This window comes from Corvus hawaiiensis, chromosome 8 (genome assembly GCF_020740725.1).
Source record: "Corvus hawaiiensis isolate bCorHaw1 chromosome 8, bCorHaw1.pri.cur, whole genome shotgun sequence".
Taxonomy (NCBI): Eukaryota; Metazoa; Chordata; class Aves; order Passeriformes; family Corvidae; genus Corvus; species Corvus hawaiiensis.
This window is the reverse complement of record NC_063220.1, coordinates 15,179,881-15,196,038: the sequence shown is the minus strand read 5'-3', so window position 1 is coordinate 15,196,038 and position 16,158 is coordinate 15,179,881. Positions and strand designations below refer to the sequence as shown.

The 16,158-nt window shown below is 35.5% G+C and overlaps 1 protein-coding gene across 1 annotated transcript in view; it reads right to left on the bottom strand.

The window, feature by feature from the left end:
* Nucleotides 1-16,158, bottom strand: part of LOC125329394 (adhesion G protein-coupled receptor A3-like) — a 263,741-nt gene that overhangs the window by 51,529 nt on the left and 196,054 nt on the right. The gene's annotated exons all lie outside the window — the stretch shown is intronic.

The window sequence follows — 16,158 nt, the reverse complement described above, 5'->3', positions numbered from 1 at the left end:
GATGTGAAAAGTGTATGTATTTAAAAACAAACAAACTACAAAATGTTCTAATTTGCATTTCCCCCAAGGACAGAGTATGGCTCTGTGCACATAATTTACATAGATTATCACAGTTTACTCATAGCACATGTGCGTTACCTATTTCAGAAGTAAAACAATGATCTTCACAACCATATAAACAAACACGACATTAATATATGACTATGTGCTGGGAGAAATACACATGTGAGAGATAAAAGGTGTAACAGAGATCAGTAAACTAAAATGAGTATGAGAAGCATCTAGTGACCATGCAATAAATATGGAAGAAAAGCATGAGTAGTCTGTGATGTCATTTGGATGCTTAAATAAGGAGATAAAGATTTTTGTACACCATTTTCCTTACACCATGTATATTTTAGGAAGGTTTTCAGATTTTAACAGTAAAAATGCAAAACCATCCTTTTTTAAGTAAATATTCAACCTAGGTGATGCTGCTCATTAAAAGTGCTCAGGAAAAAAAGAGCAGATAGCAAGAGAACATGTCTACATTAGAATTTTAAATTATTATGAAGGCTTTAATTGGAATTAACTGAGCTAAACTTCAAGCACTCATCCTGAGATTGTTTCCACTGCCTAATTCACTAAAGCCGTTATAAATTGGCTTTATCTCATGCTTCTGAAAAAGACATATTTTACTCTATGATATCCCAAGTATCTGCATATGCTGAACCTCTGATGATACCATTTTGGCCTTGAAATTACTATCAAAAAGTATGCACAGACTTTCTTAGAAGAGACATTTGTCAAACCCCAGATCACTGTTAAGGACTTATCTGGAGATGAACAGAAGTGTAAGAGAGGTTACAGTGTGATTAACTTTACATTTATACTGGATTTTTATTATTATTCTGTGCTGGAAAAAGCAACAATGATGACATATTAAATTACACTAATTATTCATTATACATAAAAAGAGAAAGCTAGAAGCATATGAATAAGCTTATGGTAATGAAACCAACAGCTAAAGGCACTGGGTTAAGCAACAATGTGCTATGACTTGACAAAAGCAGCCCTACACAAACCAGAGAAAACAACAGGTTTATAGCACTTTTGCTAAGAGGGGAAATCATCTAATTTATTGTGGTTCTCTAATTTCTTCTCCATTGGGACTTACTGATACTAATAGGAAAAAGTAGTGGTGTAGACAGAGCTTGCCTGTGGGACTGGGGAGATGTGGAGCAGAAGCTGCTCCCACCTGAAGGGAGATGGCGAGCAGGGCTGATGGCAGCCACCGAGCTGGGGCAGGACCAGGCTGCATCCATCCCTCTCCTCCTCACCAGCACCCATCTCTGCCCACAGATACCCTTCAGCATACAGCAAGGGAGGGAGGAACCTGACCAGGGTGCCCCAAGTCTCACTCACAGATTACAGCTTCACATCACAGGGGCAAGGTTGAATGCAGGGAAGAAACGCTGCACACAGCCCACAAATGGAATTAGTGTGGACTCGTTGCTCTGCTCGGGCTGACTGAGCAAATCTCAAACATGCAGCAACATCAAATTATTTACTTGACAAAAAGACACATTTACAGAAAACATTTTCCTGATCAGACTTCAGGACAGTATTTTTCCCTTGTTGTCTGCTCAAAATGAATACCCATAACACAAACTATTTAATAAACTTCAATAAATCATTGCCTACAGTCACTTTCTGGAGGACAACTTTATTTTAAATACTACACACTTATACTACCTATTACTTCAATTATTTTTGAGTGCAGGTAGGCTGGTGGAGTAAAGGGCAAAGGGACAGGGCTATTCCTTAACTAGACAAATGTACACATAAACTCAAACTACTTGCTGCACATCAAGTATTTACTTAGAAATTCATCAAAATTAAACATCTAAACTGTCTGCTACAGCGACATGCCTGCCAACAAGATCCTATGGTAGGATATTAATGAAAAATGCACATAGTGAGAGGACCCTCACATTCACAATGCTGTTTAAAAATATGAATAAATATGTGAACAATTTTTTCATCTAATATGTGTGAGAATTTTCAGTAGTAGTATTCATTATTCACAGAAGAGGGATGATCTGAGCACTGAAGTAGTTCCTATCATTGTGGCAGAGGATGGAGGGAACCTGCTGGAAGGTTCAGTCTTGTATTCTGCTAATCTTGTGTGAGGTAAAGTATAAGTCAGTTCCCCACTCCTGCCTCAGTTTCCCTCTCACTTAAGCAAAATAAAAATGATGGCATTTATTTTGCCCTGTAAGATGCTACAGAGTTCAGAGATGAAATACAATATGGGAACAGATATTACTAAAACCAATGACAGTAACATCAAGTTTTGAGTGAATGATTGCGCTTCAGATGCTTCAAAATTCACATAAATCATCTCATTTAAATTTTCTTTTTTTTTTTTGAGCATCACATCACATAGGAACTAAAATTTCTGAGCCTGCTAGTGGCAAAAAGCTGCCTGCACCTCTGAGAAGAGAGAAAGAGCAATAGAAACAGACCCACCATAGGAGCCACAGTTTTACAATGACAGGCCAGCCCTGGCATCTCATATTTTTCCTGGAAAAGTTTAGAGTTTGTGTCAGCAATTCACCAGTCAGGATTTAGACATTCTGAGAGTGTTTTCAAAACAGAATGTCAATAATCTCATCATGACTCCATTTCACTTTTAGTCCTATTAACTGGATTGTACTAGCATTGATTAGAAAAAAGAAATCCTGAACACAGTGCAAATTCTTCTAAGGAGCATTTTTCTGCTGAAAAATGCCAGTAGTTTAAAATGAAAGTTATTCACAGACATCCACCCATTTGCACATAAATATGATAGAAATGATTTCAAACCCTCTCAAGTATCTTCCATGTCATCTGCTCAGATATCTGAAAATCTGCTGTGTGACCTGCAGTCAGGGAAAGAGGGCTTATCAGCTCTAAACCAGCTCTGAGGATTTTCTAGGAGGCTTCCTAGGACTCCTGGATCCTAGGACTTCTTGGAACCTGCTCAACTTTCCAAAAAGTGAAATGAACGGTTGTTTTAAACACTCTGAACCATAATTTGGGTAGTACAGTTTTATAAGTTTTGAAGTTTTAGGGTTTGTTTCCATTTTTGACCTGATTTTGTATGTGTGTGTAATTTTTCAAAATATCTGAGGCACCAAAATGGAACCAATAAATCTAACTGGATCCTAAAAATTTTAAATTTGAATGGAAGATCTCATTCTGAAGAGGACATGGTCCTCAGGATATTCAGAGCTATGGATGCTTGGCATTCTTGCAACTCAGGCATGTGTGACCCTTATTAAAACGTTTTAAGGGAAAAATAAAAGATTTAAAGTGAAGTTTTTCCCCAGGCAGTTTTATTCTGGTAGTTGTCCATTCCTTATAATCAATGCCAGCATTTACAAGGAGTTTTTTTAAGTGTTTAGGAAAGACAGCCTCTTGCCTTAGGTGACTTTGTGATACCTTGGTTCTTCTACTTTCGTAAGTCCTTTAAGAGACCTGCTCCCATTGAAGCATTGCTTTCCTGTTACAGTGTTCTACTTGACTAAAATTTAGCATAATATTGAGAGACTGTACTCATTATCAAGCAATCATTATCAAGAAACATACTTGGTAACCACTGTGGAATGACAAAAATCAAACTGTTTTCAGTAACCCTTGCATATGCCTTGGTACTAGATTGATTTTTGAGTTCAGGCACAGTATTTCTATTTAAGATAAAATATATTTCATAGAAAACCAACCAATTCTGAATCCTCAGAACAGTCATAAGGTATGTTTTTCCAGTCAGCAATTTCCTTAACTTAAAAAGCAGCACCTTAACAACAGGTCAGAGGAAGTCTGGAGGGGAAAAAAAAAAAAAAAAGAAAAAAAAAAAAAAGAAAAAAAAAAAGAAAAAAAAAGAGTAAATGAATTCACCTAAAAGCTGGAGGAGAACTGGAAAAGCAGCTTCACTGTTTCCAGATTTCAAAGAATCTGATAAGGTGATGTAGAGATTCAGATGCAAGACACCACATATTAAATTATTAAAGATACAAAGGGTGCTGCCAAAATAGGCACAAGCTATATAAAGTTACAGTAAAAAAAATAGAAACTAAGCTATATAGGTAAGAGCTACATTATTAAATATGTACTGACTGAGTTAACGGTGTAGTCATCATAATAAAATCAAGCAAATAAATTATTTATACATATATAATAGATTTTATTTAGTCCCTTGAATAAGACAGCAAATCCTTAGAAGCAACTGAAGATTTCAGTTTGGGGTTTATGTTAAAGGTTTAGGTGTTAACATAATAAAAAAGAGGCAAAATTGGTTTTTTTAGCTGTCTCCCCTGGTAGGTATTTAAACAACACTCCTTTGGAATTATCTCAGCACAAGATATGTGATGTAAGGACAGGCACTTGGCCCAGTGCTGTGAGGCTTTAGGTAGTCTGTACATGAGTTCTGATCTCTTTTTCTGGTATGAAAAGTATCAATCAGAAGCCCCCAAAATTTAGACCAGATGGGAAAATACTAAATAAAAGTCTTGTAAAAAGAATGAAAACAATGCCAGTTTGAATATGCTTATACGAGACAAGCAAGTTGCAGGTGGTAAAAGAAACAGGACTGTGTTATTTTTTAATGGGATGATATCAAGCAAGGAAAGTAGAAGTTCCCCAGGCATGCTAACTTACCTACATAATTTGTCACAGTTTAACTGCGCTTTCTAGAGCGCTGTTTAAACACAAGTCTGGAAAGGCTCAGGGATGACTAGCAAGTGAAAAGCAGAATTTATATAGAATCCCAGGATGAAATGAAGCAGTACAGCAGTACTGCAGAAATGCCACATAAAATCACCTGGTTACTGAGATGAAATTGCTAAGTGTGCTGGGATTATTACATGATAAAGTCATTATGTAGAAATGCTGCAGTCCATGTCCATCTCAATATCTGGAAAACTAATTATGTAGTCCAAGACATTTTTGTTCTAGCCAGGCATAAAAGCTGGTTTGATGCACAGTGAAAATGTGGAAACAATAAGAAATATATGTAAATTGCATCAAAAGATACAAAACAATCTTAATGTTTGAAATTATCACTAATTAATAATAAAAAGCTTTATAGGGTCATGCTATGGAAAGGTTAGATTTAGCAAACAGCACTGAAATTTTAGAAAAGCTGATAATATAAAATAATCTGGAAATCTGATTGTCAGTAGCCCTTTTCCAATAAAAGTATAAACCCAAAGTCTCCACATCAGGATTTTATATTTCATATTTGAAAACCTGGCAAACTTCCTAAGAAAATGAAAATATGTGCAAATCTACAAGCAGCAACTGGCCTGCTAATGTGCTACTGTGTAGGAAAAAGTGACAAAAATAAGAAATCAAAGAAAAAGAACATGAAGAGAGATAAGGTAGGTTTACCAAAGGTAAATAGTGCCTGACCCAAATGATAATTCTCCTCAATAACTATTTTTCCAGACAGGCAATACAATTAACCTGATTTCTTTTGAGACATTAAGAATTAGCAGCAATTAGTTTCAGGTGAATAAGGAAAAAGCTACAATTGATAATACAATTATTTACTTTGAAAGGAGAAGACAGCCTGGAGTGAACATACCCAAAGTTTGTAGGAAAATCAGCTTAAAGACTTCCAATTTTTATTTGATGACCTTGAAACAAAGAGGAATGTCATCTAAGACAAGGTTCTAAATCATGTTTTACATATTTATAATGAGATTGTCTATGACAAGCTGGTGAAACAGGCCACTTTGGAAAGCAAAAGATAAGGACAAGGATGTGAAAGCACTGGTTGATCAGAGGATGACTCAGAGCCACTATGATTTAACAATTAAAAAAAGATGACAAATGCAATCCAGAACATACAAGATGACTCATTGCCATGTAAATATTCTGATTTTAAAGGCCTAATCAGAGACATAATACAAAATTTGATCAACTAGGCAGAGAAAAAGTCATTCCAGAATGGAATGGATATAGAGGATGGTTATTAGGGTCACCCTCAGAATGAATAATTTCTTTCACAAGTGGAGAATAAAGGAGCTTAGCTTTGTTAGTCTCGCAAAATGAAAGTCATGTAAGCAAACAGCCAGCCTGAGTACAAGGACAAATAGGACATTAGGCAAGAGCAAAAATGCAGACTTAAAATACACAAAAGTTTCCTAGCCTTTTTAACAGAGAGGGTGGGATACTTTTCAGGCATTACAGACACACAAAAAATTACCAACTCTTGAGAGAATATTCAAAAGCTCTACGATAGAATTAAATAATGCAGTTAGACAAGGTTTGATTTATTTCACTGTTTTACAAGAAGTGTTTAAAATTCTTTTTAAGAACTCGTGAATTTCCTGATTAAAGGCATTTTTGAACTTTCTACTTACATCCCCAGTATACAGCTAATAGGGCTCATAAAAATCTCACTAAGAAGAAAAAGAGTTAAAATAACTATACAGTCATGGTAGATTTAAGTGTGATTAAAAGAGTGTGAAAATAATATTATTATTTTTTTGAGAAACAAGTTTTTTGAAAATATGCTGGACACATTTAAGAGCTGCAGGCAACAAACTTTTTCAGGCAGCACTACAGGACTGCTTCAATTCAGAGTCCATAACTGACTTGCCATAATGCAAAAAGTTGCGCCAGAGAATGCATAAAATTCATCTTCTGGGAATCTAAGAGGTCTTAAGGGTGGCCTCTGAGTTTTCAACCAGAATTTATTGGGGTTTTGGGGAAAATCACTGAAGTCTTGAAGGATTCTAGACACACTCCAAAATTCACACAATGAGCTGTGGACCTACAGAGACTAACTGCAGCTTCATTTTTAAAAAGGATGGCTTCTAGCAGTGCACTCTACAGGAAAACTCACCCTGTCAGGAGTTTGGTTCACTGGGCCCTTCAGAGATGCATTAGCTCCTAGAAATGCTGCGTTTTCCTCTAAAACAGCCTGTGATGAAGGAGAATTTTTCCTTTTTATTTAGAAGCTCAATTAATCTTCAGGCATTAAATATATGAATTTTTTCTGGGAAGATGATAAGAATATTCAAGTTTATTACATTGATACTGTGGGTTTAGCTGTTGCAGATGCACTCAGAAGATGGAATGGACTTCTAAACTGCTAGAATTTTAAAATATAAAGAATAAAAAAATCTCATGAGCTGTCTATGTGGAACCTTCAGCTACATAATTGCAAAGCTATCACCATGGATCTTAGGAGGGACATCATAATTATACAGAATACCTAACTAACCAAATACCTTCTACAGCTCATTGACCACCAAATTCAATTACACATAAATATTACCAGTTTAGAAAAAGGAATCATGTGAATTCTGACGTGTGTTAACTGGCATACATGAGGTTTTTTGCCATGATAACTTTTAATTTATTTTTTGAACTAGGTGAATTATGTTAATGTAGGCCTCATAACAGTATTTCTGCATAGCTTAGTAATTATCATGTATAACAAAATATTATGAATGAGAACAAAGATAATATTTCCCAACAGTGAGATGTAAAGTGTTACCAAAGTTATTTCTAAAGTTGGAGAAGCATAATTTGATTAAAAGGAGATGGGCTACTAGGTGGCTTACATGAATGAGAAAATTCACTTGGTACTAAACAAAACTCATATGCATTTTAATAGAGTGTAGTACATACCCTTACAGATATTATGATTTTTTTTAAGACTTAGATAATTTGTATATATACATTTACAAGTAGAGAGTGATGCAACCATTAGCTAATACAGTTATTCAAAATGACTGAATATTTCAATTATTTAATCATACAAGATGATAGGATTTCTGATTTCACTGATGTGGTATTCACACTTAACTAAGTTAGATAAATAATCAGTTAGATAAAGTTCATCTAGTAACGTAAGTGGGAATGTACTGAAAAAGATTAATTCAGAAATTTTTAATAAACTATTTTGATATAATTTTCCTGAGGCAAAGTGAGCTTCTACATTGCCTATAATTTGCAGAAGTCCAAGTGTTTTTCTGATGCCGCCTTTTCATAAAGATGACTGCAATGAAATGCTGACATTGCTGCTTGATGACTACTGAAACATTGTCCCTCTCTGATACTGGAGGAAAGCTGAAACTGCCGAAAATAATTTTAGAATAATTTTAGAAGACACACTCCACTACTGCCAGTGCCTGAATTTATCAGTAGCTGCTACTCCCCAAAGCTCCCATGCAAAATCCCATACCCTGCTCTGTAAGTCTCACACACATCGCCAGGATTCTGACACGCCCAGTGCAGACACAAAACACAAGATATTCAGCTCAGTATGACAATGAAATGGTAGTCAAAATTTCAGCTCTGAAGTTCAGTTCTGGGCAAATACCATGCATGCTGATGCATCCATAGGCACATTGTATCTGTAGTTCATGTGAAAATCTGTGGTGTCGGTCCTTTAGTTCAGCCAGAAAACATTCAGAGCCAAAGGGAACACTTCTACCTCCAGCTCAATCACATGTACTGTCATTGTTCTCATCTCAGATCACTAGTTTATCTGGACACACTCCTGTTCTAGTAAGAACTTAGGGACTATCTACCTTGATTGATTCTACTAAGTTTTTTTAAGAGTTTTGTCACAGAATTATGGGAAAATAAAAAATATTTGCTATCATTATCCACAGTAAAATCCAAACCCAATCCCAATGGAAGTGAATTCTGAGTTAACCTTCTATCAGAACACGTCTCCACCAACCTGCTGATCACTTTACACAGTCCTGTTAGTTTAAGAAGGTTGGAAGAAACCTCTTATTTATTAATATTTTACAGATGCTAAGAAACCACCTAGGCATGTGTACAATTTTTTTGTTTGTTACAAAAATAACCAGTTGAAATATTCTACACAATTTTATTCTAAAAGCTGACTGAATTAAAATCTTAATCCACCAGTCAAATCAAGTTTTGTAGCTCAGCTGCTTGTGAAATAGTGATGACGTTCCCTTGATTAAGACTTTAAAATATTGCACATATTATCAAGTACTTGTCATCTCTCATCACTTGAAAAGTCCTAGTTTAAATTGGGTGAGGATGGTGTTATATTTCTGGGGCAGTCACTCTCACTCAAGTGAGTCCCTTGGAGTTCAGACACCAAAGGTCACTTGATACTTCTTATATAGTGACACTTCTTATAGAGTGACTGAATCCAGATGAGGTCTGAACTAAGCCCAGGAGGAGAATCTCCTCATTCCCATTCAGTGACTGCTGAGAATGAGGATTCCTAATATAATGCAAGAGATTTGTGATATAATAGATTCCTTTAAATACTCAGACTGGTGCTAACCTACCTAAAGTTATATGGGAGGAGACTTGTATAGTAATAAATAAGAACTCAGCTCAGTCACCTCTCCCCATTTCAGATCAAACAAAAGGGAAAAATAACTATCTTAATTCTTCCAAATACAAAGCTGCTTTCAGTTTTCAGTATACTACAGGACTGAATGGGAAAACACAGCCTTTTTATCTTGCTCATGGCTTTTGAATTAATAGAAGTTTTCAAGTATTAGTGCTGCAGGGCCTGCATACTGAAAAAGCAACAGCAACATGTTCATTAAAAATAGCGGTCTATATTCCATGAAGTGTTCACTTTTGAAATCTTGTATATTAGTTATATAAGCAGCAAATTTGCAATTTAATGAGTAGAAAAATGAATTGTTTTACATTGTTCTATTGCAAGTATTCACAACGGTTTGAATATTCTTGGTCTTTCCCTCTTGCTCTACTGATTTTCTAATCTTTTTCCATAAAGGTCAATTCTTCTGGAATCAGTATATTTAATGTGTTCAAAATTTTGTACCAGAGGCCTTTATTTTAAAGGGCTTTATTTTACCAGTCGGGCACATCAGTGAGTATAATGCAGAGATTCTCAAGGACTTCCACTGCCACATTTGATGGATTTTATTTTATTTTTTTTTAGTGTGCTATCATTCTTGCTGAATCACTTCCAGTCTTCTATTAAACTGATATGCCTTTATTTCGGACAGCAGCAATGTTCATTTTCTAACATAAAAACTTAATCCATTCACCATTTCACTACCTTTTCCTTCTGGACTTCTCAGTTTTACTTTCTGCATTAAATCGGATGGGAGTACTTTGGTGAATCCTACACATACACTTCTGGACTTTTACTACTGCTATACCAGATGCTAACATGAGTACCTGAGAATATGAATTAATTATTTAGAGCAAGGATCTGAAAGAAATGTGCTCAAGTAGGAAAAGGAAAAAGAAAAAATCAATACAGAAAAAAGCTGAGTCTCTCATGCCAAGTGAAGGACTAACATTGTGTACAAAATTAATAACTAACATTATTAGCTGAAAGACAGTTATTTTTTCAGAACTGGCAGAGTCCCAAATTGTCTATCTCAGCAATGAGAAATACTTTTATCATCAAGAATTCTGAGTCCTGGAAGCTCTGTATATCCACAATGATATGGAAACACTACTGCCAAGGGCACAGACTACTAAAAATTGTATCCTCATTCTTCTCTATTATCTAACAGAAAGAAAGTGTTTTAATAGTAAGTATGAGGGTCTAGAAAAGACTAATTAGCAAACTAATTAATGGATTTTGATCCTATTTCCCCAACTACATCTTGAGTTATTGTCTTTTGTTTCTTTCACATAGGACACATTACCTGAAAAGCAAAGGTCTTCTCTTAAGCACAGCAATAAGTGAATGTCTCAGCTTTAACATAATGAAATAACTTCAATTAATGTCCTATTTTCTTCCACACATAAAAACAAAAATAAAAATTGATTGGCTAACTTTGTGCTCTTCTGCCATCCTAAATTTTTATATTCCTGCATTTCTTCAATAGATGCACATTAAAAATGCAGTGACAAATAGTCATAAGAAAACAAAACCATATTCACTGGTTATAGATATCTTACTGTGTGTCTCTTAATTTTATCACCTTGTTGGGGCTCTTTGAGGGCCACACCAAAAGCAGATTCTCCATATAATTTTGATATCCTCTAGCTTTTTAGATACACTTTTTTAATGTCTTTGTTGAAAAGCAATAAGCCAAAAATGGTTCAGTATATATATCTGAAAAAAGCATTTTCTTACTCTGTAAAACCGACATGGAGAATTCAAGATACTTGTACTTGCTAAGCCATGGTCTATTCAGCAACATTGTGTTAGCATTACTCACCAAGTGGAATTAAAAACTGCACTACAGTTACCATGACAACCAGCTGTCTCCCACATACAGCATCAGTTTGAATTTGTGCAGACCATTTCTAACAATGATTTAAGTCAACAAATTCAGCATTACCCTAAGGTAAAAATCTGGTTTAAGAACAAATAAATATTTTCAGTTTCATAATATTACTTAGCTCAATACATTAATTCCAAGTAGGACTTGGGAGATTTTCAGAGAGCTGCAGTGACTTTTCTTAGAAATTAAACGTGAATAGTAATCTTCTGCTCAATACAAAGTTGAGGACCACTAAAATTCCTAATCCCCTGAACATGCAGGAAGCATATGGAGAAGAGACACTGTAACATTCATAGAAGAGCTTGTGAAGAAAATGTATTTGAATATTTATTTAATCATTTTCTAAAATTTACATTTGAATGATGCTGTTGATTACCTTGGGTAGTACCACTAACATCAGTGTATGCTCACTATACAGATTCTTACTAGAAAAGAAAGCTTAACCCATGCTCATCAAAAGTATCAGCCAGCAATTCTCCATTGGGAAAATAACCTGAAACTTGGAATGTAATTTCTGTGCTGGGGAATTCTAAAATAAATTCCTTTTCTAGTAAACTACTGGATTTGATGGGTTTTGTTTGGTTGGTTGGTTTTGCTTTTATCTTCAATAATCCATTTACATGGAAAGAGAAGCCTCAGTTGATTTTGCAACAGCCAAGCAGTATGAGGTAACAGGAATACATGACATTTACAACATCTGGTGAAACACCATACAGTTGCATGTCTGGTCATCAGCATGAAGCATCTACCTGGCAGCTTCAGATACTTTTGATCACCAAACATTCTTCCAGTAAATGATCAGATTTGACAGTGATTACTTAGCCTGGAGAAAAGGAGGCTCTGGGGGGACCTTACTGCTTTCTACAGCTACCTGAAAGGAGCTTGGTTGAAGAAGGTTGGTCTCTTCTCCCAAGCAATAAGTAACAGGATGAGGTAAAATGGCATCAAGTTGCATGAGGGGAGGTTTATAGTGGATATCAGAAAAAATATCTTCACTGAAAGAGTTGTCACGCATTGGAACAGGCTGCCCAGGGAAGTGGTTGAGTCACCATCCCTGGAGGTATTTAAAATACATGCTAGGTGTGGCAATTAGAGATATGGTTTAGTAGTGGAATTGGCAGTGCCAGCTTAATGGCTAGACTCAATGATTTTCGGGGTCTTATCCAACCTAAATTATTTTATATTTCCATGATTGTCATTGGATAAACACATAATGGCAATGATGAACAGATCTGCTTCAGAACAGGATGAACAGTTCTTAGGGAAAATAAAAACCTCCACAACAACATAAAACACATCTATCAATTGTCCATTTGTACACAGAGTGGGGACAGAGAGGAATGGGAATGCTTAAAAAAGATAGCTAAGCTATTAAAAATATAATGCATAGTCAAACTAAAGGTAATAAATTAATAACACTACTTTTTATGTAAGCAACGAAAAAAAATCAAAGGCAGAAAAAATAGTCTGTATTTACTAAAGATGCTGCAAATCTGGCATACTGAACTAAGCACATATTAATGATACATTCTACACTCACACATTTTTCGGGGAGGAAGTGCCACAACTAAACATTACTGCAGATTTCCCATTTGGTATATGCTATAGCACTTGTTGCACTACAGACATTAAAAACACATCAGGAAAGAAAACTGATCAAGTAAGTGTAATGCATTTAAAATCAAAACATCCAGAGGCTATAAGGAATCCGAGGCTATCAAAAGTATTTTTAATCTGTGATTGAGGATTTTTGAATCCTAAACCTCAGAAAAATACATAGCAATAAAAAATTTTAGTTTTAATACAATGCTTTCAGTTTTAAATAATTTCATTTATGGGAGAATGCTGGTCAGAGGACAAAGAAAAATAAATATAATCATAGAATAATATCTAAGAGATTGAGGAAGGAAGTAGCACAGAAATTCATTCAGCTCTGGATCACTGTGGACACATTTGTTATCAGTGACAGGCAATGTGAAATCAAGCCCACACTGAAATCAAACCCTTCTTTAAGGTTACACTAAACTGAACTGACAGGAACACTACATGCAAGAAAGAAAAAGAAATGGATTTTCTATATAGCACTTCGATCTTCAACAACGGGAGTGCATAATGTTTAAATGTTAAAACAGGAGAATTCAAGGGAGAAAAGAGGTAGAAAGCAAGAGAAGGAATAAAATATAACCTGGGGCTCCAAATCCACAAACTCAGACAGGAACAATTTTTTTTTTGCCAGCAAAAAGGCTGCACAGTCACAGGTAAATGACAATGCGAAAACAAATATGATTGTTAATGGAATTCAACAGATTTGTAATAATCCATTAATTCCTAGATTAAGCTGTAGCATAATATCATAAAAAAAAATACAAATTAAAAGTAAATCCAGATGATAATATAGGCAGATGTGAATAATTTTGCTCTGAAGCTGTGTCTACACCCTTGTGTCAAAGATGCCTTACTAGGGTTCAGGTAGTGTTGATAACATTAATGGATATTTTCTTGTTACATTTCAAAAAAGTATTTACAGCACAATAAAACAAATAATGGTTCTATGATTAAACACTCAGCAAAAAGGTCTTTCAGATAGTAATTTAAAAAATAGGAAAAATCATTCTGTCATGCCACTGCAATCCTCTAAAATAGGTGTCACCAAAATTTTTTGAATAAACTTGTCAGATATATGCTTCTTGAATACAGTACTCTTACGGGTGTGTCTGTATTAACATTTTAGTTTAGATTTGGAAAACTAGTCTGATATTCTGATACTATATTCATCCTATTACATTCATATCTGAATGCCAGTTTTCCAATTTTCTGATGAGATCTCTACTGGCATGATTCCACAAAGCCCTGTCACAGTGCACAACGTGGATTCCATTCCGATGGAACACTCACAAAATGTAACTGATGAGTTACATGGGACCAGACAAGAGCTAATCTGAAACAACTTCAAATACACAATATTGCTGTTGGATTCTCAGTTGTGCCCCACAGATTTGGACCTATTGCATTACACTGCTTATTAAAGTGGGATTAAACCATTCATTTTACTAATTCCTTCCTCTCTTCTGTGAGTCAGGCCTCTCCTGGTTTTCTTCCTCTTAAGAGTGATTGTTACCTGTCTATTCCTAAGCCTCAAAAACAACTAAAATGGAGCTCTTCCTCTTCTCTACGCTCTAACCCTCTTTTTCTCCTTCTTTCTAAAATCATGGATAGCTCTGCAATAGCTGCAATCATTTCAACCTGCACGTACAGCACTTGGGCTACGGGCTCATCACTGCAGCTTGTAACAGGCAACCTCACCTATTGCCTCATCAAAGGACAGCCAGCTGAACCAGAACTGAATGGCTTTTCAAATCAAAGGCAGTCCACAAACCTAAACTGAGATGAAAATCTTCATCTCTAGACATTAATTGCTACCAGTAATCTCCTGAAACAGATGTCAATCAAGCAATTAAAACCTAATGAAAAAGATAAGGGAAAGAAACAGGGAGAAACAGGAAACAAGGAACCTGTGGTCTCCCAGATGATATAGGGACAGCTGATCTGATCTTGCAAATGATTTTGTTAGATTAATGGCATACTGCACAAAATCTTGTACCTTACATAGTCAGGTGACTAACACAACACTAGCTCGTTTAAGGAAGCTGCCCCCAGCTGTGGGGTCCTGAAATGTGCCATAACTGCTTCATTTACCCATAGGTGGAAGAACTCACGTGGGGGAAGGGAAACCAAGCTCACCACTCTCCAGAAGTAACATTGTCATCTGGACTTAAGGTGTAAGTGCAGGACAGCACTTGAAAAGGCCAGGTTAAAAGCTGGAGCAAGACGCACAGCTCAACAAGAAGGAAATACAAGAAAGAAAGTTTATTTGGTTGACAAGTACAGGAAAGCTAATGCCTGGCATGCCAGTATTTTTTCACCTTGTAGGAAAGCTATAGGATTTTTTTCTGAGACCTAAATGCACTTCAGCAACCCTTTTTAAACCCAAAAGCTGAAAAGACTTGGGGTGACTTGAGTTTTTGTCTTCAGTCTATTTCCATCACTATTTTTATAGTCCTGCAGTTTTGGCAAGCAGAGATTTGGATTATGCTCTTTTATCTAGAGAGGCTGGCATTTCCTCTTTGAATATAAATATTCTAACAAAAATATGTTGCTATTCCCATTACTGATTAACTGCTGAAGGTAGATAGAGCAACTCAATTTTACTATCAGTCCCATATTCCTTAGAAACACCAGCCTTTTTAATGCTTTAAAGTATTTATTTGGTCACATTTTAATCTAATCCTGAAATATATTTTCCTCTGAAGCAAGGGAAAGGCAGTAATTTAAAAATGAACATTTTGAAAGACATTGTGATGTCTGACTAGTTAGTGGATTGAATCAATGAACTGAAAAAATAAAAATGATTATTTTCTTCTGAGCAGTTAACCTCTTTTCAGATATGCATAAAGGAATTGATACAATTTCAATTGTCATTTCCAGTCATACAGTGAAAATAAGATTTTCTGTTATGGAGATAATCAAATAGGATATTTTTAAGATGTGGCTGACTGAAGCAATTAAGTCAATTCAAAGGTTGTGTTTTAGATAGGTGAGTACATAATGAACTAAGAGTTCCTCAGAGAAGTCCATAATTATGTAAGGTGGAGAGAAGTGGACAGTAAAATTGAGTCTGCAGGCAAGAACTGTTGTATGTGCCAATTTGAATATCTAAAGCAAAACTTTTGAATTTATTATATTTGAGAATTTCACAGGTGGTTTAGAACAGAACATTATAAGGGTACAAGGGGTTTTAAAAAGTGTTTGATTTTTTTTTCCCTGCTCAGGCCTCTATACCCTTTTTTCATTCATGATTTTAAGAAAAGACACCAGAATTTGAAAGATCCTATATATATAAGGCATGTGC